This window comes from Eriocheir sinensis, unplaced genomic scaffold, assembly GCF_024679095.1.
Source record: "Eriocheir sinensis breed Jianghai 21 unplaced genomic scaffold, ASM2467909v1 Scaffold1458, whole genome shotgun sequence".
Taxonomy (NCBI): Eukaryota; Metazoa; Arthropoda; class Malacostraca; order Decapoda; family Varunidae; genus Eriocheir; species Eriocheir sinensis.
In genome coordinates, this window is record NW_026110804.1 from 38,179 (window position 1) to 47,786 (window position 9,608).

A 9,608-nucleotide genomic window follows, 5' to 3' on the forward strand; every position below is an offset into this window, starting at 1 on the left:
TGTTTCACAATAATTATTTCAAGCATCTTGCAGCATATAGATGTTAGACTCACAGGACGGTAATTCAAAGGGTCTGAGTGCAAACCTTTCCTAAATATAGGGACTATGTTAGAACTTTTCCATGCTGAGGGCACTTGTCCAGTATTTAATGATCTTGTAAAACTAAGATGTAAGGGTAAGCCAGATGATTTTTACAAGATTTCAGAACCAGTGGATGAATGCCATCAGGACCCATACTAGTGTTATTATCCAAATTGTCAATAGCCAACTTAACTCTTTCCAGAGATGGCAGAATAAAAGAAAACTGAGTATTAGACATCTGGTGGGCTGCAGGAAGGGTTGGGGGCGAGGCTGTGTATATATGGCTAAAAGTGTTTGCAAGACACTCCGCCATGCCACTGGGATCACTAACTGTAGACCCGGTACGTATATGTCATTTCAGAGGTCAAAAAGAAATTGAGTTCTTGGTATTAATTCGGCCTCATCAGCACCACTATCTTAGCTTGCAATCTCCTACTCATGTTTTTACTCCCATTTTCTGTTGCCAAGTCAGGTCATCATATCCTTTCAGAGCCAAAGAAGAGGTATGGTGTTGGTTATATCTCTGCACCCCGGCATCACTACCCAGGCTTGCATTCTTTGCCCATGTGTGTTGGACTCATCCTTGTCCTCTACCAAATCACATCAGGTGTATATATTCTTTCAGAGACTCGTCTGGAGCCCAGGAAGAAGCTTGTGTCTGAGTACGAGTCGCTGATGGAAGTGGCGGCGCTGTCAGCCAGAGTCCAGCTGGCCACCTCTCCGGGCCCATAGTCGTGGGGGGCATCTTGGCGGAGAGTACTGTAGTGTTCATGGAGCTCCTGGCTCAAATTACAAGCAAAAGGTGTCTCAGTTACTGCCTCAAATTAGAGTATTATGGAAGATGAATTATGATGACTTACATGTCTCCAATAAGTTTATAAATTCCTGCTGTATATAAATGCATCACCGTATCTTCTGGTCTGGTTTCAGTACTTGAAGGGCGGGAACTTCAGGCTGCTGAGTACCCCCTTGGCCGAGGGAGGGGACCAGGCCTTCCTCACACCTACTTTACTCAGGTGAGGTTGGTGGAGGTTGAGTTTAATGAGTCATTAGCTTGTCCTTACACTTCTTAAAGGTAGAGGTGGGTGCCTGTGGCATGGGTGTGGTGCTCATCTGCAAACCATTGGCCCTTTGAGCCTGTGTTGGGGAAGAAACACTCACACTGGGGCAGGCCAGGGGGAGTCCTGGGAATGCCACACTGTACCTTCCCCTGGTTTACTCAGCTGCTTGTTTATGGACCCTCCTCAAGGGGAGGATGAACAGCTGGGTGAGCTGCACGCCCTGCACAGGCTGGGATTCAAACCCTGGCCCGTGCAGTCATGGCCAGGCATGGTGACCATTGATCCACTTCTTTTACTGTCCCTCAAGTTATTTTTCCTGACTGTTAACTCTAGCCAGCAAGGTTGGTGGCTTTGGAGGTCAAGTTCATCATTGTTGTTGTGTGACTTTACAGGAGATTGTCACAGGCAGAACATAACTATAAGTGTCTGCAAAAGCATGATGACTTGTAAAAGGAAACAGAAGCCAGAATTGCAGTTTTAACGTTATATTCCTCCTCTATGCAGGTCAACCACAAGAGTCTGGACTTCCAGATCAAGTACGGGTCCAGCCTGCAGCACCTCCACAGGGTAGTGAGCCAGCTGGAGGCCCACCTGGAGCAGTCTGGCAGCCTCAGCACCCTGCTGGCCCTCGTGGAGCAGCTCACCTACAGGCTGGGCCAGCTGGCGCCAGGGCAGGCCGAGGAGGCACACCCACCGGCGCTGGAGTCACACACAGACACACTGACCAGCAAGCAGCAGTTGATCTCAAAAACCTTGGGTAAAGTCTTGAAATGGTGTTGAGTTATTGTCTTGCTGTTTGGGGGTTCAGGAGGCTTGGCTTGCCAAGGGGAAAAAATTAAAAAGTGCTTACCTCTCTGATCCTTGAAACCTGATGCCATCACAGTGGCAGGGAAGGCATGGCTCATCTCCAAAACTTTAGGCACGGTTAGGGTAGTGATTGTCCTGCTGTTTGGGTGACTTAGGAGGCTGGACAAGGGAAAGGGAAGGCACGGTTAGGGTAGTGATTGTCCTGCTGTTTGGGTGACTTAGGAGGCTGGACAAGGGAAAGGGAAGGCATGGTTAGGGTAGTGATTGTCCTGCTGTTTGGGTGACTTAGGAGGCTGGACAAGGGAAAGGGAAGGCATGGTTAGGGTAGTGATTGTCCTGCTGTTTGGGTGACTTAGGAGGCTGGACAAGGGAAAGGGAAGGCATGGTTAGGGTAGTGATTGTCCTGCTGTTTGGGTGACTTAGGAGGCTGGACAAGGGAAAGGGAAGGCATGGTTAGGGTAGTGATTGTCCTGCTGTTTGGGTGACTTAGGAGGCTGGACAAGGGAAAGGGAAGGCATGGTTAGGGTAGTGATTGTCCTGCTGTTTGGGTGACTTAGGAGGCTGGACAAGGGAAAGGGAAGGCATGGTTAGGGTAGTGATTGTCCTGCTGTTTGGGTGACTTAGGAGGCTGGACAAGGGAAAGGGAAGGCATGGTTAGGGTAGTGATTGTCCTGCTGCTTGGGTGACTTAGGAGGCTGGACAAGGGAAAGGGAAGGCATGGTTAGGGTAGTGATTGTCCTGCTGCTTGGGTGACTTAGGAGGCTGGACAAGAGAAAAGAATGCAATCAAATGGTCACAACTTTTTAACCCTTTAAATTGGGCACAGGCAGAGAGACGCTGGGTGTGGGTGGAGCAGCTGGATACATGGACCTTGCTGGGTGTGTGAGTGCCTCCCAAAAGAAGAGTTCCCAGCGCCACGGCTCCCAAGACCTCCACCAAGCTGATCATTGGACACAGGTCGCGGCAGGTGGCAAAAGTGGGCGTGGCTGGCGAGTAGTGCAGACTTTGGTGAGTAGTGCGGCTTTGTAGTGATTCTTTTTATCCATGTATTTATTTATTTATTTATGTTTGGAGCAGGTTTTATAATAATTCCTTCTTCTTTTCTCTTTATTTTTCTTTTTCTCATTTTCTCCCTGTAATGGTTTCTCTGTGTTCCTTTTTTTCTGGACTAGGTTTTATATTGTTGTAAGATTAGGTGTTGTTAGAGGAAGTGTTGTTAGGTGTTAATAGGTTTAGATGAGAGTATTAGTCTTGTTTTCTTTATCTTTTTCTCCCTTCTCCTCCTCCTAGTTGTAGTGATTCTTTTTCTTTGCTTTCTCTTTTTCTTTTTTCTATTTCCTCCTCCTTCCCCTTCTCTTTGTTCTTCCTCCATTCCTCTTCCTGTATATACAGTGATGCATGCTTTCTTTTTCTGTGTGTCTCTAAACACGTCCACTGTTCATCTCAGTAAACAAGTCTGTCTCTAACTCAGGGACTACTTGTGTATATGTACACTTCATGCATGTTGTCTTTGTATTGATAAACAAGTCTTGCTTTGTAAACTGAAGGAGGGCTGTTTATCATAGTATACAAGCCTGCTTCAACTTATGCATATGCACTCAACCTGACATGCACTTATCTCCTAGACTATTGTTGCTACATTTGCCACAAAACCTTTCCTCTCTGGGAGTTCTGGTAAACCTGCCTCTTACAACAATGGGTAATCCTAGACTATTGTAACTTACTATGGGTAATCCTAGACTATTGTAACTTGCTATGAGTAATCCTAGACTATTGTTACCACATTTGCCACAAAACTTCTCCTCTCTGGGGGTTCTGGTAAACCTGCCCATTGCAATGGGTAATCTGTGGTTATTAGTTCTAAATTTACAAAGACTTATTCTGTACAGCTTTGGTAACCTTATAAAGTAGCTTTGAAAAGAGAACCTGTCCTTATAAGTCACATAAGTACTGCATGATGATTTACTGTTGAATGCCACTCCGAGATCCAGTGATCCTTAACATTCCTCTGGAAAGCAAGTTTCAAGCAGTGTGTTGTGAACCTCTTGTTCCAGACACATCCCCGACATACTCAGCTGAGTTGTTCAACAGTGATTTTATACTTCATCCTTGGTGATTTGTAACTATTTTCATTATGCATTTTAAAAAGACTGATACATTACATAACAGTTTCTCTTGTTTACCGGAAATTATCCTTGAGTCTACCAAAGCCGTGTCATACTATCTCTTTGCTCTTAAAACTGCCCATAGAAATACTACTAACACAACCTCTACCAAAGCCTTGTCAAACTATCTCTTTGCTCTTAAAACTGCCCATGGAAATACTAACACAAACTCTACCAAAGCCTTTTCAAACTATCTCTTTGCTCTTAAAACTGACCATGGAAATACTAACACAAACTCTACCAAAGCCGTGTCAAACCATCTCTTTGCTCTTTAAACTGCCCATGGAAATACTACTAACACAACCTCTACCAAAGCCGTGTCATGCTATCACTTGGCTCATAACACTGCCCATGGAAATACTACTAACACAAACTCTACCAAAGCCATGTCATGCTATCACTTGGCTCATAACACTGCCCATGGAAATACTACTAACACAAACTCTACCAAAGCCATGTCAAGCTATCACTTTGCTCTTAAAACTGCCCATGGAAATACTACTAAGACAACCTCTACCAAAGCCTTTTCAAGCTATCACTTTGCTCTTAAAACTGCCCATGGAAATACTACTAACACAACCTCTACCAAAGCCTTGTCAAGCTATCACTTGGCTCATAAAACTGCCCATGGAAATATTACTACTAATACAACCTCTACCAAAGCCCTGTCAAATTATAACTAGCCTCATAACACCACCCATGGATGTACCCAGAGAGTCTTATTCATTGTTGGTGTGTGAGCCCTGAACTCTGAGGATATTGACCCAGGCCTTGGGATCAGTCCCAGCAATGTCAGTCAGCCAGGCACTGTTCCCTGCAGGCTTCCCATGAACCTCTGCTGTGGGTCAATGGCCACACCCAACACACTGATTATCCCTGTCAGTAATAGCAAACAGACCCCAAAAAGTGATGGAAATGAACTCTATGGAATGTAAGGAAGGCAGAAAACAGTTTAAAAGCTGACATTGTTTTTTGAGCTGGTAATAGTTGGCATTTCTTCGTGAGGGAGAGCTGGCAATACTATTTTTCATGCCCAAGGAAAGGCTTAGGTAGTCTTACGCTTGACAAATTAAACGGATCAATGAACACTTACTCTGACCTCTGCCGTGTGCATAACTAAACTCAATCCTCCCTGTCATCCCTGCCCTGTTGTGCCGTGTCCTCTGCTGCCCCGCGTCGCCCCGCCAGTGCCCCATCAGGACGTCATTGTCTCCAGTCGTGTGGTCCAGCGAGTCACCGCTCTACCGCACGACAGTGACCCCAAGGAAGTCCCGGTTAGTCAGTCCGTCTGTCAGTGAGGGACATAACCCCTGCCTGAGCTAACCCATCGCTGAGTCAGGCATTCATTATTTGTGTTATTTCAAGCCATAAGAGTAGCCTAGCATATGATGAGGAGGAGGCATCCATCAGTCTACTCATGCATTATCTCAAGAGCATAACGTAACATAAGATAATAAGGAGTCTGCAAGAGGCTGATAGGCCAATACAAGGCAGCTCCTCACTATCCATGAACTCATCTAACCTCTTCTTGAATGTATCTTGTGTTGGCACCCACCACATGACTGCCAGGTGTGTTCCACTCATCCACCACTCTGTCAGTAAATCATTTCTTTCCTGTGTCCTGAATTTATCTTACTTGAACCCATTGCTACGTGTCCTACCCGGCCCTCACACCACCAAAGTCTTATTAACACCCCTTATTAATTAAAGCCCTTCATACATTTGTAAACCTCCGTCAAGTCTCCTCACACCCTTCGCTTTTCTAGAGAATGCAGGTTTAAATGTTTAGGTCTGTCCTCATATGGCAAGTTTCTCACCCCTAAAGATGTATTGTAGAGGATTGTAACCCTTTCCCATATACAAACACAGGTAAACATACACACATTGACCCTTCCTGACCTGTCGTAACCCTCCACAGGTCCACAGCAGGGATGTGGCCACCCCTGGCCACAGCCCCAAGTGTTCCCTGGTGGGCCATACTCACTGAGCTCCTCCTCCTCCTCCTCACCCTGCTGCCGTGGAAGGTGAGGGAGAGAGAGAGGGACCTTGATCACTGTCTTCAACACCAATAATCATAATCTATTTACCAATGAGCTACATGAAATAAACCAGGAGGAACTACTAAATCTAGAAAATTCAAATGATAATTTTAATCTTTTCTATGAAAGAGTTTATGAATGTTACAATAAAAGTTTCCCTATTAAAACAAAATATGTAACTACAAAAAGACTTCATAAGGCTTGGCTTACAGGCAGAATACTTAAATCTATCAAACATAAATGTAACTTGTTTAAAATGTATAAACTTGGAACAGTTTCTTATGAGACCTTTAAACAATATAGAAATTACCTTACTCAGAATATTAGGGTTGCCAAAATGAACTATTATTTCCAAATATTTACAAATTTTTGCAGAAATACCAAAAAGATTTGTCAAACAGTCAATGAATTAAAAGGTAATACATACAAAGCAAACAATATCAAGTCATTGCAGTATAATAATTCAGTATTAAGTGATCCGTCAGATATATCGGAAGCCTTCAATAGATACTCGAAAGACTATCTTAAAGGTAACTTTCCAAATTCTATGATGTGCCCTATTGTTACCACCTTTGATTTGGCTACAGTAATTAAGTCATTAAACAATAAAAAATCAGGCATTAATGATATATCACCCTCTTATATTAAAAGAAACTCTCATTTCATTTCAATCCCTTTGGCTATACTTTTTAATCAATCTGTTACAACTGGAACTTTTCCATCTCTGTTGAAGACTGCAAAAATTACACCTATCCACAAGTCTGGTCCCGATGATGACCCTAAAAATTATAGACCAATATCTCAACTTACAATTTTCTCTAAAATATTTGAAACTTTAACTAAGAATATCTTAAACCCTTCTCAGTATGGTTTTAGGTGGAACTGCAGCACTTTTACAGCCTTAAATGTATTTTCTAATGATGTACTTTCTGCAATTGACAAAAACTCCATGTCTTATCCATATTTATAGATTTTGCTAAAGCCTTTGATACAGTACACCATAACATTCTTATTAACAAAATGTACCACTATGGGATCAGAGGCCCAATACTCTCTTGGTTCAAGGATTACCTAACAGATAGACATCAATGTACTGTATTTAGCAGCGAAAAATCATCTACTACCACTGTAAAACTTGGTGTACCTCAAGGAAGCATTCTAGGCCCAATTTTGTTTCTAATATACATCAATGATATATCAAATCTTTTCTTTAAAGCTAAAAGTATATTGTTTGCCGATGACACGACACTCTACTTAACAGGTCCGAACCAAGATCAACTTGTACTAAATGCAAATCATGAACTCGAAAAACTATACCAATGGTGTCTATGTAACAGACTTACAATTAATACAAAGAAAACTTGCTTTATGCTATTCACTACTAAAAAAGCGTCTAACTTGATTAATTTAAAAATCAATAATGAAATAATTTATAAAATGGATAGAGTGAGATTTCTTGGTGTAGATTATGATGATTCATTATCATTTAAATATCACATACATAACCTTACACTGAAAATATCAAGACACATTGCTTTACTTTATCAAGTAAAGGATCTCATGCCTCAAAATGTATTAAAGTCAATATACTGTGCACACATTTATTCACTAATTACCTACTGCAACCCCATTTGGTGTACAACATACACCACCTATTTAACCCCCTAAGATTGCAGCTCCAAAAAATTGTAAGAATTATTACTAACAGCAACTATTAAGCACACACTAGTCCACTCTTCAAGGAAACCAAAATTCTAAAACTGGATGATATAACTAAACTGGAAATAGCTACACTCATGTACAAAAATAAGAATGAAATGCGTGACCTCCTCCCATCTCATGATTAAGTATCCGTCACCGCGACAATCTGATCTTTCCTGTTCATCGTCTTTCAAAACTCCAACATTCAACTACTTATTTGGGTCCTGTAATTTGGAATTCTATCCCCACACAAATTCAAGAAGCTCCTTCCCTCAACACATTCAAAAGCCGATCAAAAACTAATATTATAATGACCTATTAACTAATTCACTTTTTCCTTATAAATGTGCATATGTGTATGTACTTTAAAATATTATGTTAATCAATTAATGCAACATATGTGCAATTTACTTATGTATATGAATGGGTGTATGCGTGTGTATGTGCGCATGTGTATGTGTGCGCATATGTATATGTGTATGCGTGTGTGTGTGTGTATGAGTATATATAGGTCTGTGTGTGTGCATGTATGTATGTATGTACGCGTTTATTCTATTGTGTTATCTCGCATGCTCAATATATGATTCTATTACTTTAACATTATGTAAAGTTATCATAATCATTTCATCTTTTCTACAATTATTATTAATGTTGTCACAGCCACTAATTTTCAAATAAATTATATATTTCTTGCCTAAAAAGCTATGCTTTAGACAGGCTAAAGCTTAAAGCTCTGTCCATATATATATATGAATATAACATATATAATTTTGTATAACTAATAGCTATAAATAAATGTTTCAAATGTTTCTCTCTCTCTCTCTCTCTCTCTCTCTCTCTCTCTCTCTCTCTCTCTCTCTCTCTCTCTCTCTCTCTCTCTCTCTCTCTCTCTCTCTCTCTCTCTCTCTCTCTCTCTCTCTCTCTCTCTCTCTCTCTCTCTCTCTCTCTCTCTCTCTCTCTCACTCACTCACTCTCAGGACATGAATGAACCCTCAAACCTCTGGTCCAGGAGTCACCACGGCTGTCAGCAGAACAACTTGGAGCGTCCGCCCTTCCTGCCGCCAGTGGTCAGAGACTCTCTCTTCTGCCACACAGTCTGCATGTCGGCAAGGCACTACATCGGACTCCACTACAACCTCCACAACCTCTACGGACTGTCAGAGACGAGTGCCACCAACGCGTAAGTCTATGATGCTCAGAGTTTTAGGTGCAGGGAGGGATATGCTCACAGTAAGTTTGTGGTATGCATTCAGTATGGGCACAGTACATTAGTGATGTGCTTGCAGCAGAGCTGGGCACTTCCAATCATCAGTCCGATCTTCCGATCTGATCGGAACAGCAATTGGCGATCGGAATGCAAAGATTGGATCATCTTTGTAAAAGGTAATCGGACTGTGGAGATCGGAACTTCACAAACTAACTTCCGATTACCAATCACAAAAAGAAAGTGGTCAGCGTTGTCATGGCAACAAGTGACTGCGGACTTCTTACAATTATTTTTATACACGCTGCTAAATAGCTACTTCAATAAGCGTCTTTATTTATAAAATTAAGCGATAATTATTGATCGTTAATTTATTTAATTCTGGTAAGGTATCGCGAACGAGACGCGCAAGCGCAAAGTCGCTTTATTTGCATGGCGGGACTTGTTACACGATGCCATGAGAGTGTGGAGTGGGCTGCAGTAGTGGGCTTCCGCTCACTCCAGTAACCGAGTGACCTGCCCCAGTTGTCCGTTATGCATTTTCTGCTGC

At 42.2% G+C, this 9,608-nt stretch overlaps 1 long non-coding RNA gene across 1 annotated transcript; it reads left to right on the forward strand.

The window, feature by feature from the left end:
* The first annotated feature begins 291 nt into the window (after positions 1-291).
* Positions 292-1,893, forward strand: LOC126990121 (uncharacterized). The gene is made up of 4 exons (XR_007744026.1): positions 292-422; positions 707-883; positions 1,012-1,097; positions 1,647-1,893. It is a non-coding gene; the product is annotated as an uncharacterized LOC126990121 (long non-coding RNA).
* The last annotated feature ends 7,715 nt before the right edge of the window (positions 1,894-9,608 follow it).